Here is a 15,492-nt window from a genome sequence, read left to right as displayed (position 1 = left end):
ACAAAATAAAAAACCATTCACACAACACCAATATTTATACGTGGAAAACCCGATAAAAGGAAAAACCATAGTGGGAATCCTACCCACAGTCAGATAATACTTCTGCAGGATGTGAATTAAAATGAAGGGGCCTGCACTTGCAGGAATGCCAACAACCTAGAGCACACTGCTCATCACAAAAAGAGTCTCACTGACTACATACAAATCCAGACTACAATTTGGAGAAGTGTTGAACTACAAAAGATATCATCTCCTATGCTAGAGTACAGTTTCAGTTAAAGCTCAATACCAGAGGAATAAATCCTCATATGCCCAATTTGATCTCGAATGATCGATCAACTCCTCTGCCTGAATGATATTACATTATTCGCACATTACATTCATTTACCATGAATTCTTACATAAACCATGATGATCTACAATCAGATCTTACATCTATATATACAAATCCTCGACAATAAACATTTAGGTCGGCCACCAGATAATAAACCAATTACATAATTACAAACCGTGTCGGCCTTAGGCCAAACAAATAATATCCAACAAATAAGACATCTTGAAAATACATCAATAGGTCCTATCCACACATTACATCAATGTCAGTCCATAACCTAGATCAACTGGGACCAAGTATAGGTCCACGTGCTTCAAAAATGATCTCCAAATGCCAAGTCTCGAACATGAACACCAACAATCCTGAAACTCTATCAGAAGCGGCACCAACATTACTTAGGCAATTCATCAAAGATCTACACCAAAAAGCTCTACCGATGAAACCCTCGATGGAACTGGAAACCAATCTTCTCAGTAAGTAGAATAGCATCCAATTACCAAACCAAAACCAAATGACCAGATATGAGTATAAGCATCATGAACAAGACAATTCTATCATCAGATCATACTGGAGTCTACCAGATCCAAGTAAACCAGAAAACCACTCAAGACTTGGACCAGAAGGGTGCTGGTAAAGCATCCAAACAGATAATGTTGACATCAATGACAAAACATAAATGCAACACATAATCAGTTCCACCAAATGACCAACATACATGTTACTTATAGTAAATAAAAGGTGAAGGAAAAGGAAGGGAGAGAGAGAGAGAGAAAGGCAAAGGGAAATAGAGTTGGAAAGGGAAGGAGAGGGAGAGGGAGAGAGAGAGGATGGGAAAGGAAGGGAGACAGAGGGGGGAGGGAGAGGGAGAGAGAGAGAGAGAGAGAGAGAGAGAGAGAGAGAGAGAGAGAGAGAGATGTTGGATATTGGGGAGTTTTTTTGGTCAATGCTGCTACTAGGATATGTTGTTGTCATTGATGTCAACATTTTCTTGTGAATTTCTCTAGTGTGTGTAGATTGGGAAGATCTTATGATACGGTTTGCAGTTTTGTTGATCACTATTTTACAAAGTTTGATATTTTCTTCGGTATGTTCCGATGTGATGAGATCTTGTGCTAAGATTTTGGGATATTGTTTGGTATGGTCACGTGTATCTTCATTTCATATGGATCGTGATTTGGTGCTCTGTAAGTTATCTTTCTTTGTGACAGTTATTGATTGGTTGTGTTCCCAAGTTTTTAGATGTAGATCGATGGAGATATGATAAGTGGTGTTGGTGCAACTGTTGCTGATAATTCTAAAATTATTGCTAGTGTTTCCTAATTTTGTCCTATTTATTTTGGTGATCGAATTGATCCTTGTGCACCTTTTTTGTGATTTTATTGAACTAGTTATGATTTTCATGTTATGCAGTATTTCTGGTGGTGTATCATGTTGTGGTTGACCTTGGCGTAATTTTCGATGGAGTTGAGCATTTAGGTATTTGAATTAGGTTCATGCTATGTCATATAAATCATTAGATTGGCCCATTGGCCGATCTTTTTATCATGTAATGTAATTTTGTATTTATGAGTTGAGGGTATAGTCAACCTTGTTGTCAAGGTTGATGTATTGTATAAATAGATGATATTATTATGTAATTTAGTGATATAGGTTGTGTCTGCATTATCAGAGAATGATGTATATTTGAGCAAGTGATTTATCTTTCAATGTTGTGATTGAGGAGTGATTAGTATTGTAGAGCATGATAACTCAATGATGAACAGATAGTACCAAACCAGTACTAAGAGGGGGGGGATGAATCAGTACAGACAAAAACACAATCTTAAACCGGTTTGTCAACAGACACTACACCTTGACAGACAAACTATAACACCGATCTTAAATAGAGTACAACTGGAAAAACCTAAAATAACTAAGACAAACATAAACCGGTTGACACTTATCCTCTCATACAATATAATACTTCATTTCTATTTCATCCTAGTGCATAGACAGGTAATCTATCATCAAAAGATATATAAACAGCTAGATGAACATGTTTTACCTTCAGACACACATTACTCAAACCATCACAAGAATATCACCACACATGACACACATATTTTTCACGTGGAAACCCAACTGGGAAAAACCATGGTGGGGATGAATACCCACAAGCTTGTTTTTGAACTCTTTAGAAGTCTGCTCTGTTAGGAGCCTTGTCCGGTTAAAGATTGATATAATAGGTTCTATTAGGAACCGATCCTGTTAGGGATCACCTGGTTAAGGGATGGCTAGAATACCTGGTTAAGGGTTAAACCCTGTTAAAGGTTACCTTGTTAGAGGATTTCAAGAACTCAATGGTTTGAGTCACCCTGTTAAAGGATTTATAGCAAGACGGTTAAAGCTACCCTATTAAGGGATTTCTCAACTGTTAAAGTGGTTAGAGATCAATAGGTTTTACAATGATCTGGTAACAACACTCAATGCCAATGCAGATCCACTTTAGCTCCTCTTCACCTTCTACACTTACACTCTGTAGGTATCACTTCTCTCTTCTGGTTTGGCATGAATTACGTATCTCTTCTCTTGGATACACACACATAAATTTTGCCAACAACCTCAGAAAGAAACACAACATCGACCTTATAGGAAACATATAGGTTGGTAGCATAAACCCTAAACCCTAAACCTGTTAGGTTAAGGAATTCAAACGGTTCAATCCTGATCGTTGAGCATACTACACTATATGCAACAGTCTTGATCCAATCTCAAGATGTTCTCCATCATTTGTTTGCCACCGATTTCATGGGGGCTAATAACCCATCACACGTTATCACCATTTACAGACTTCACATATTCCCAAGGTAGATAGGAACAATCTCCTTCATTCAAGATCCTTCACGTGCACAAGGCTTATGTGGCAACATGATCTGTTCTTCGTTACCATGCTAACTCACCACACAAAGTCACTGGTTGAGCCACACAAGCTTGAAGCACTTCAACCAAAAACCCTAAAGTTGAGACTACCAACCAGTAGTCATACAAAGCTTCCATGTGTCGGTTCCCATAACCACATGTTGGGTCACCTTAAACAAACACACCACTTTACTTTGGCACAAATGCCAGTTCATAGTGTTATACCGGTTCTCACATATACCGGTTATTGGTAACATACCGGTTCTCCCCTCTTCAGCATATTGACATCAATGACAACAGATAATGTCATCATGTCCACATGCTGGTTCACATAATGCCAACAATTTCCCCCTTTGGCATTGATGGCAATATACAAAGATATCTCTCCGCTTCACATCTTCTCCCCCAATTTTTGCAGATATCTTCTTCGCTTCACTTCTTCTCCCCCTTTGACAATAATGCCAAAGTGGAGGCACAAGCTTCCTATTCCATTATGCTGCTCCCCTTGAGAAGTAGCATCCTTCAACACATCAATCTTGAAGAAAAATTTGACTATGCAATACTTGACTGATGTGGAGCATATACCTTTAGTTTACTTCCTAAAGGGGCAGCACCCCTAATTCACCTCTTAAGTACATAAATGTAGCCTTTAGGAGAGGCTTGGTGAATATGTCTGCTAACTGCTCCTTACTGGAAACATGCTCCAGTGTAATCTCTTTGTTCTGAACCTTTTCCCTCAAGAAATGATACTTAAGCTCAAAGTGCTTGGTTCTAGAATGTAAAACCAGATTCTTGGAGATGTTAATTGCACTAGTATTGTCACAAAATATACTTACCGGTTCAGATACAGGAACTTTGAAGCCATTTAATACATGCTTCATCCAGATTGTTTGAGTGTGGTTCATGAAAGCTGCAACATACTCTGCTTCCGCTGTAGATTGAGAGATACAACTCTTCTTCTTACTCATCCATGAGACCAGTCTACCACTAAGAAAGAATGCACCACCGGTTGTTCTTTTCTGGTCATCTACATTACCTACCCAATCAGCATCTGTGTATACTTTCAAGTTGAAATCCTTGCTATATGGATACCACAATCCATAGTCAACAGTTCCCTTCAGATACCTAAGAATCCACTTGACTGCAACCAAGTGGGATTCTCTTGGGCTTTTCTAGAACCTTGCAGTAATGCCAACTGCATGTGCAATATTTGGTCTGCTATGCACTATATAATGCAACTTACCAATCATTGATCGGTATTCCTTCTCATCAACCAATGCTAAGTCATCCTCTTTGGATAGTTTACAACCGGTCACCATCGGTGTACCAACCGGTTTGCTATCTTCCATGCCAAAGGTCTTCAACACCTCTTTGACATACTTGGACTGAGTGATAAAGATTCCATCTTTCATCTGCTAGATCTGTAGTCCAATGAAGAACTTAATCTCCCCTATGAGTGACATCTCAAACTCTTTCTTCATCTCATCTGCAAACTCATGACTCATCTTGTCATCTCCACCAAAGATAATGTCATCAACAAATACCTCACAGATCAGGATCTGATCTCCTTCAAACTTCAAGTAGATATTTCTATCTTCACTTGTTCTCTCAAATCCAATCTTCACAAGATGGGAATGCAGACATTCATACCATGCTCTAGGTGCCTGCTTTAGACCATATAAGGCTTTATGTAGCCTACATACCATGTCACTATCTTCAGATAGGGAAAATCGATCTGGTTTCTCTATATACACCTCCTCTTCAAGTACACCATTTAGGAATGCAGATTTTACATCCATTTGATATACTTTGAAACCTTTAAAAGCTGCATATGCAAGAAGCATACAAACTCCTTCCAATCTGGCTACAGGAGCAAAGGTTTCTCCATAGTCTTCTCCTTCTTCTTGGGCATATCCTTTGTACACTAGTCTGGCTTTGTTTCTAATCACTGTGCCATCCTCATTCAGCTTATTTCTGAAAACCCATTTGGTACCAATGACATTTTTATGCTCCGGTCTAGGTACCAAAGACCATGTACCATTTTTCTCTATCTGGTCAAGTTCCTCTTCTATTGCGTTGATCCAATCTTCATCTTTATGTGCCTCTTTGAATGATTTAGGCTCAAATTCAAAGATCATACATGAGTTTTCTCTAACATTTCTTCTTGTAAGGATTCCTACATCCTTATCTCCTATGATTTGCTTAGGATCATGATTTAGCTTGACATACCGAGGAATGGTCTTGATAGATTCCTCTTGCTTTTCTTCTTCATCCTCATCTCCATTAGTATTAGCATCTACATCCATTGGTGTAGGAACACTATTACTAGTACTCAGTTGACTGACAACCGGTTCCCAGAAGGTTACAACCGGTTCATTTACCACTTGCTCGCTGCTGATTTCCTTAGTTTTCTTAGAGGTTTCATCAACTCTTACATTGATGCTTTCCATAATTCTTTGAGTCATATTATTGAAACGCTTGAGAGCTTTGCTCTTGGTGGAATACCCTAGGAATATTCCCTCATCACATTTCACATCAAATTTGCTCTCGTGTTCGCTCCTCTTGATGTAACATTTGCTACCAAACACTCTAAAGTAGCTAACCACAGGTGTCTTACCAGTCCAATACTGATAAGGAGTTTTATCCTTACCTTTCTTGATGAGTACCCGGTTTATTGTGTAGACTATAGTGCTCACCGCTTCTCTCCAAAAGGTGTTAGCTACCTTTCCTTGAATCAACATAGTTCTAGCTGCTTCAACCATAGTCCTGTTATTCCTCTCTACTAGGTCATTCTACTGTGGAGTCTAGGGGGTAGATAGTTGCCTCTTGATGCCATGCTCTTCACAGTACTTGTTGAATTCACCGGAAGTGAATTCCCCTCCTTGATCAGTTCTCAGGCACTTGATCCTTTTACCACTTTCCTTCTCCACTAATGCTCTGAAAGCTTTGAACTTTACAAAAGCTTCAGACTTATCTTTCAAGAATGCGGCCCACATCATTCTTGAGCAGTCATCAGTGAGAATCATGAAGTACCTATCACCTTGCACACTCCTAGTTTTCATAGGACCACACAAATCAGTATGCACAAGATCAAGCAAATTGTCAGCAGTGAAAGGTTTACCTTTAAAGGTTGAGGAAGACATTTTCCCCAATTGACACTCTGTGCACAAGGTATTATCCAGTTTGCTTAGCACCAACAACCCTATAACTACTTTGATCTTACTAGCCTTCACAATGTTATCAAAGTTTACATGGCAGAGTCTCCTATGCCATATCTAGCTATCATCAAATTTAGCCATAAGACATGTACTTATATTTGCATTCAGCTGAAATAGGTTACCTTTGGTTTGCATGCCGGTGGCCACCAATTCACCATTCCTTCCTTTGATTCTGCATACTCCATTCTTGAATTCCAGAGTGAGACCACTGTCATTCAGTTGGGAAACACTCAGAAGGTTGTGTCTGAGACCATCAACCCAATACACATTGTCAGCACTACTTTTTCCATTCAGAGAGATGGACCCTCTGCCTTTGACCATACATGGTGCATCATTACCAAAGAGAACCACACCACCATCATACTCTTCCAAGGATAGAAACTTGCTCTAGTCACCAGTCATATGGTGAGAATAACCACTGTCAATGATCCACTCATTGGAATTATCAAACCGGGAGACAAGAGCCTTCTTGTCTGACACATCTTCCTTGACAACAACAAACACAATATCTTCATTTTCTTCATCTTCTGATTCCTCATCTGTGACACCTTCATCAACTGCCACAAAATAGTTTCTCTAGTTTCCTCTGAATTTCTTGAACCTTTGCGGTTTGTCCTTGTTGTCACCTTTAGGACAGTTTACATCAATATGTCCTATCTAGTTGCAAGAAAAGCATTTCAAAGAGAGCTTACCTCTGTATTTGCCGGTTCCTTTAGGGAGTTTCCTGGCAAGAAGAGCTTCAAATGCCATCAGAATCTCCTCATCATCCATTTCTCTACTCTGTCATGGTTCACCACTAGTGCTAGCTTCTTTTCCTTTTCTGGATGGTACAACAGAAGCTTTAAAAGTTGATTCAATCTTTTGAACACTACCATCAAAGCTATTTAGCTCATAGGCTGTCAACTTTGCAATGATGGAGTCTAGGGATACCTTAGTCTTGTCTATTGATCTCAGCTCCTGAATAGCAACAACCCTTATTACATAGACCGGTAATAAGGATCTTAGGACTTTGCTTACCACAGTGGAATCTTCCATTTTACCACCTGCACTCTTGATATCTCCAACAACAGTTTTGATTCTTATTCCATACTGTTGAATGGTCTCACCTTCAACCATCCACATATCTTCAAACTTCCCTCTAAGGCTTTCTTCCTTAGCTTGTTTTACATGCTCATCACTGCCATAGATATTTTTAAGAGTATCCCATACCTCTTTGGGATTTACCTTATCTTGGACATCAATAAACTCAATGTCAGATAAACTACTAATTAGGGCTTCCATGACTTGCCCATTCTCCTACACTTCTCTCTTTTGGTCATCGGTGAGAGTACCGATAGGAGCAACATAGGCATTCTCAACATAGATCCAATGTTGAGCACCCATGCTTCTGATGTACATCTTCATTCTGTCTTTCCATATACTGAAATTTTCTCTGTTAAACTTTGGACCTTCCCTCTTCATCATTAGACTAGGATCTTTACCTCAAGAGGTTAAGCTTATAACATAGAGGACCTGGAGGACGCTCTGATACCAATTGATAACTCAATGATGAACAGATAGTACCAAACCGGTACTGAGAGGGGGAGGTGAATCAGTATAGACAAAAACACAATCTTAAACCGGTTTGTCAGCAGACACTGTGCCTTGATAGACAAATAGTAACACCGGTCTTAAATAGAGTACAACTGGCAAAACCTAGAATAACTGAAACAAACATAAACCGGTTGACACTTATCCTCTCATACAATCTAATACTTCATTTCCATTTCATCCTAGTGCATAGACAGGTAATCTATCATCAAAAGATATATAAATAGCTAGATCAACATGTTTTACCTTTAGACACACATTACTCAAACCATCACAAGAATATCACCACACATGACACACAAATTTTTCACATGGAAACCCAACTGGGAAAAACCACGATGGGGATGAATACCCACATGCTTTTTTTTGAACTCTTTAGAAGTCCAGTCTATTAGGAGCCTTGTTCGGTTAAAGACTGGTACAATAGGTTCTGTTAGGAACCGATCCTGTTAGGGATCACCCGGTTAAGGGATGGTTAGAATACCTGGTTAAGGGTTAAACCCTGTTAAAGGTTACCTTGTTAGAGGATTTCAAGAACTCAATGGTTTGAGTCACCCTGTTAAAGGATTTACAGCAAGCCGGTTAAAGCTACCCTGTTAAGGGATTTCTTAGCTATTAAAGTGGTTAGAGATCAACAGGTTTTACAATGATCTGGTAACAACACTCAATGCCAATACAGATCCGCTTTAGCTCCTCTTCACCTTCTGTACTTACACTCTCCAGGTATCACTTCTCTCTTCTGGTCTAGCAAGAATTACGCATCTCTTCTCTTGGACACACACACACAACTTTTGCCAACAACCTCAGAAAGAAACACAACATCGACCTTATAGGAAACAGATAGGTCGGTAGCATAAACCCTAAACCCTAAATCTATTAGGTTAAGGAATTCAAATGGTTCAATCCTTACCATTGAGCATAGTACATTAAATACAACAGTCTTGATCCAATCTCAAGATATTCTCCATCGTTTGTTTGCCACCGATTTCATCGCAGTTGATAACCCATCACATGTTATCACCATTTACAGACTTCACACATTCCCAAGGTAGATAGGAACAATCTCCTTCATGCAAGATCCTTCATGCACACAAGTCTTACATGGCAACATGATCTGTTCTTTGTTACCATGCTAACTCATCACACAAAGTCACTGGTTGAGCCACATAGGCTTGAAGCACTTCAACCGAAAACCTTCAATTTGAGACTACCAACCGGTAGTCATACAAAGCTTCCATGTGCCGATTCCCATAATCACATGCTGGGTCACCTTAAACAAACACACTGCTTCACTTTGGCACAAATGTCGGTTCATAGTGTTATACCAGTTCTCACATACACCGGTTCTTGGTAACATACCGGTTCTCTCCTCTTCAGCATATTGACATCAATGACAACATACAATGTCATCATGTCCACATGCCAGTTCACATAATGCCAACAGAGCATACATTTGTGCTTAACCAAAACTGCAATTAGGCATTTGGAGATGTTATTCTTTCAGTTCATTCCTTTCAGATTGTAGTCTGAATCTTGTTGTAAGTCAGTGAGACTTCCCTAAGGGTTGTAACCTTCTGGGTCATTATCATTTGAGCAGTGATCTCTAGGCAGTGTTTCTAAATGCATGTGCATTCCCCATTGTAATGTTTTCACATACTACTACAGAGTATCATGTTACCGTGGGTAGGTTCTCACCATGGTTTTTCCCTTAACTGGGTTTTCCACTTCAAAATATTGGTGTTGTGTGTTGTGTTATTAATTTTCTTATCTTTAGTATTACTGTAGTTTATCGAATCTATTTTGTAGTTAATTTTGCAGATCTGATGTAAATTTACTTACCCCCCTCTCAGTTTTCCTCCTCTTTGCTGCTAACAATTCGTATCAGAGCTAGATCCTCCAGAAGAAGCTTAACCGCTTGAGGAGATCCGAGATGGTAGCTGCATGTTTTATCTTCAAGAAGGATAGTCTGAGATTTGATGGAAGTAATTATTCTATATGGAAGAATCAGATGGGAGTGCACTTGAAATGTCTTGGAGAGGAATATTGGAAGATTGCAAAGAATGCCTATTCTTCTCCTTTGAATGGACCAGTTACTACTGATGAGATCAAGGAAGCTAAACATTATATTAGAGTGAAGGAAGCATTTCTTAGTGCCATGACTAATTATGAGATGAAAAATGTAATGGGACTTCAAACCGCGCATTAGATCTAGGAGAAGCTTGAAATCTTGTATGAAGGAGAAACAAGTGAAATTCACTAAGCTATAGAGTTTGAAAGGAAAATATGAGATGCTGAAGATGGGAGATGATGAGAACATACACTCTTTCATGGCTAAGGTGAATTACCTTGTCCTAGGTATTAGATGTGTCGGTGGAACCCTTGAAGAAGATGAAATTGTTGCTAAGGTGCTCATATCTTTGCATCTTAGATATAAACATAAGGTGGCTACTATTGATGAGATATGAAGTGTGACTACAGTGACAAGAGATATGTTGCTTAGAAAGATTGTTGCATTTGAGCTGAGCAAGTTTGAAGAATAACATGGAAATTCTGAGACCGCATTTAGAGAATCATCATCTATATCTGGGAAGCAAAAGTATGATCCTGACGAGTGCAAAATATCTAGATATGACAAACAGAGAAGAGAGATGGAAGAGCAAGAAAAAGAGCTAGATGAGCTTGAAGCATTGGTTGCCTGGAGATTGCCTAAAGGACTTGGTAAGTATGATGGAAAATTGCCTTTGAAATGTTTTTCTTGCAACAAGATAGGACATTTTTCTTCTATATGTTTGAAGAGAATGGCTAAATATAATAGGCATGATAAGCACAATAGATATGAGAAGCATGATGAGTATGATAAGCCTTAAAAGCCTAACCAGAAGTATAGGAATAAGAAAACTGTTATTATGTTGTTGATGAAGGTGTTACAGATGAAGAATCAGAAGGAGATGAAGTTGCATTTATTGCCATTAAATAAGATAGACTGGTACCTATTGATTCCACTATTTGTTCTATTGAGGAGAAAGATTTAGTTGCTAAAGTTGAAGAGAAATATGAATGGGTAATTGACAATGGTTGTTCACATCATATGACTAGTGACAAAAGAAAATTTGTGAGTATGGAAAGGTATGATGGTGGAATAGTAAGATTTCGAGATGACAAAGCCTATGCAATCCATGATAGAGGTTCTATTTCTTTTGATGGTAAGAATAACATTGATGATGTCTTGTATGTTGAAGATTTGAAGCATAATCTTTTGAGTGTTGGATAGATGGTTAATAAAGGTTATGATTGACAATTCAAGAATGGAAAATACAAATTCCTAAATGCCTTTGGTATAGATATTGCATTTGGAACTAAGACTGAAGGTAAAATTTTTCAGTTGAATGCTGGTGAGAAAAGTTGTTTGATTGCTCAGATTGATGAGAGTTGGTTGTGGCATAGGAGAATATGTCAGGTTAACTTTGATTCAATGATTAAGATTGGTTCTACACATGTTGTTAGAGATTAGCCTAAGATTGTTAAGCTTGCTAATCCAGTATGCAAGGAATGTCAGTTGGGTAAGAAAACACGAATTTATTTCAAGAGAAAATAATATATATCTAATGGATTGCTAGATCTTTTGCATACTGCCCTGTGTGGACCTAAAAATATTAGAAGTGTACACGGTGATAGATATTTTATGTTGTTAATTGATGTTTATTCCCGGATGATGTGGGTTGTCTTTTTGAAGGAGAAATCAGAAGCATTGGACAAATTCAAGATATTCAAAGCAAAGGTGGAGACTGAGTTTGGATTGAAGGTGAAATTTCTGAGATCTAATAGAGGTGGAGAATTCTATTTCGATGAGTTCAATTCATTCTATGAGAAGCATGGGATTAGAAGGCAATTATCTGCTCCTAGAACCCCACAATAAAATAGAGTTGTTAAAAGAAAGAACATAACTGTCTTAGATGCTTCAAGGACTATGTTGATTGAAGGAAATGTTATAAAGATCTATTGGAGAGAAGCTATTTGCACTATTGTTTACACATTCAATAGACTTCATATCAAAGGTGATACTAGTAAGACCCCTTATGTGCTATGGTTTGGTCATGTTTCTACTGTGAGATATTTATAATTTTTGGTAGCAAATGTTATATCAAAAGAGATGAGGAAATAGGAAAGTTTTATGCTAGAAGTGATGAAGGATTTTTCTTAGGATATTCTACCAAGTTCAAAGCCTATTAGTGTTGCAATAAGAGATTGAGAAAGATAGTAGAAAGTGAAAAAGTGAAGGTGGATGAGAGCCTTGGAAAAGAGATCAAAGAATGTGGATATGATGATGGACAACATATTATTTTATCCCCTATTCAAACTTAAGAACCAAACCAGACTGCTCCAGTAGAGATAGTTAACCCAAATGTTACTACTTCCAGTGAAGAAGTGTAGGAACCTGAAAACCAGAACAATCAGAAGACCTCGAGGTACGTAAGATTGAATCATTCTAAAAATTAGATTATTGGTTATAAAAATTAAGGTGTGATGACTAGAAGAAAGTTAGTTGTTGAAGAAGTATGTTTGATTTCTAAATTTGAACCTAAAGATGTTGTTGAAGCTTGTAAATATGAAAATAGGATGATAGTTATGGAAGAAGAATTAGATTAGATTGAAAACAACAACACTTGGGAACTTTTTCCTAGACCTGAGAATAAGAATGTTATAGGTACTAAATGGGTATTCAGGAATAAATTGAACGAAGCCGATGAAGTTGTCAGAAACAAAGCTAGACTGGTTTGCAAAGGATATTCATAGAAAGAAGGAATTCATTATGAGGAGACTTTTTCTCTGGTGGCCAGACTTGAAGCTGTTAGATTGTTACTTGCATATGTTGCTTATAAATATTCCAAGGTATATCAGATGGATGTAAAATCTTCCTTTTTGAATGGCAATCTTGGGGAAGAAGTCTACATAGAGAAACCTGATGGATTTTTATTATCAGATGATGGAGACATGTTATGTAAGTTGAAGAAAGCTCTTTATGGATTGAAACAAGCCCCTAGATACTGGTATTCTAGACTAGATAAGTGTTTGTTGAGATTGGGATTCTATAAAGGTGTTGTTGATAGTAATCTGTACTTTAAGATAGATAATGTAAACATCCTGATTATGGAAGTCTTTGTTGATGATATTATCTTTGGAGGTGATGATGACTTGAGCATGAAGTTTGTCAGTGATATGCAGAAAGAATTTGAAATGGCTATGATTGGAGAGATGAAATTCTTCTTAGGTTTTCACATTTCACAGACTGGAAAAGGTATATTTATATCTCAAACTAAATATGTGAACGAATTGCTAAAGAAGTTTGGGTTGGATGACTCCAAATCAATTGGAATTCCTATGGTGACTAGTTATAAATTGTCTAAGAATGATGAATATTTGAAAGCTAATCAGAGCTTATATAGATCTATGGTTGGTGAACTACTATATCTCATTAAGAACTAGACCGGACATTATGCATGTTGTGTATATGGCTGCTAGATATCAAGTTGATCTGAAAGAGAGTCATGTCATTGTTGTGAAGAGGATATTCAGATACTTGAAGGGAACTATGGATTATTATTTGTGGTATCTGAGGAATGATAATTTCATGTTGTGTGTTTACACTGATGCTGATTGGGCTAGTGATGTAGATGACTAGAAGAGCACTACTGGTGGAGCATTATCTTTGGGTAAGAAATTAGTTTCATGAGCTAGTAAGAAACAAGATTCAATATCTTTTATCTATTGTTGAAGCTGAGTACATTGCTGCTACTTGTAATTGTACTCAGGTAGATTGGATGAAGTAAATGCTAAAAGATATCAGAGTTATCTATGATGAGCCTACTATCATATACTATGATAATTCCAATTCTATTAACATGTCAAAGAATTTGGTACAAAATTCAAAGACTAAGCATGTGCCAATCAAATCATTACTTGAGAGAGAAAGTCCGTGAAGAGAAAGTGAAACTGTAGTATGTATCTACAAATGAACAAATTGATGATATTTTCACTAGGCCTTTGCGTGTAGATACATTTGTCTATTTGAGAGTCAAGTTAGGGGTATCCACCCCTCTTGATGATAACTAGATTCATTGAGTTGCATCAATCCAATGGATTTGAAATTCCTATCTTTTTATCTGGATTGGTGAGTTGGTGTTGCTCCTCTGGTGGAGTAGTCTATGTTTTAGGGAGAGACTCTTGAGATTCATGTTTCTATTTTGGGGAGAGAGATTTTGGTTATCCGTTTTGATATTTTTTGACATTTTTGTCAAAGGGGGAGAGAGATCATGTGAAAAACTGCTTTATATGTCTTGATCTTAGGGGGAGTTTGCTGGAGATATCTTCTTTCTTTGCATTGATTGTTTTTCACATTCATATGTTGCTATGAATGCCAAAGGGGGAGATTGTTTGATATTGGGGAGTTTGTTGGTCATTAATGCTACTAGGATATGTTGTTTTCATTGATTTCAACATATTCTTGTGAATTTCTCTGGTGTGTGTAGATTGGGAAGATCTTATGATCTGGTTTGCAGTTTTGTTTTGCTGATCACTGTTTTACAGAGTTCAGTATTTCCTCTGGTATATTATGGCGTGATTAGATCTTGTGCTGATATTTTTGGATATTGCTTGGGATGGCCTTGTGTATCTTCATTTCAGATGTATCATAATTTAGTGCTCTGCAAGTTATTTTTCTTCATGACAGTTGCTGATTGGTTGTGTTCCTAAGTTTTTCAGATGTTGATCAATGAAAAATTGATAAGTGGTGTTGGTGCAACTGTTTTTGATGATTCTAACATGCTTGTTGGTGTTCACTAATCATGTCCTATTTTCTTTGGTGATCCACATTGACCCTTGTCCGCATTTTTGGTGATTTTGTTGAGCGGGTGATGATTTTTGTGTTATGCAGTATTTCTGGTAGTGTAGCGTGTTGCGGTTGACCTTGGCATGATTTCCGACGGAGTTGAGTGTTTGGGTATTTGAATTAGGTCCATGCTATGTCATGTAAATCATTATATTGTTCAAGTGGTTAGTATTTGTATCATGTAATGTAATTTTGTATTTGTGAGTTGAGGATTTAGCCAACCTTGTTGTCAAGGTTAATGAATTGTATAAATAGGTGATATTTTTTTGTAATTTGGTGATATAGGTTGTGTTTGCATTATCAGAGAATGGTTTATGTGTAAGCAAGTGATTTATCTTTCTGTGTTGTGATTGAGGAGTGATTGGTGTTGTAGAGAAGACATTTATGCTTAATCAAAATTGTAATCGATCATTTGGAGACGCTATTGTTTCAGTTCATTCCATTCAAATTGTAATTTGAATCTTGTTGTAAGTCAATGAGACTTCCTTGAGGGTTGTAGCCTTTCAGGTCATAATCATTTGAGCAGTGAGATCTAGGCAGTGTACCTAAAAGCATGTGCATCCCGT

The sequence above is a fragment of the Cryptomeria japonica genome, chromosome 5 (assembly GCF_030272615.1).
Source record: "Cryptomeria japonica chromosome 5, Sugi_1.0, whole genome shotgun sequence".
Classification (NCBI taxonomy): Eukaryota; Viridiplantae; Streptophyta; class Pinopsida; order Cupressales; family Cupressaceae; genus Cryptomeria; species Cryptomeria japonica.
This window is presented reverse-complemented; position numbering follows the sequence as displayed.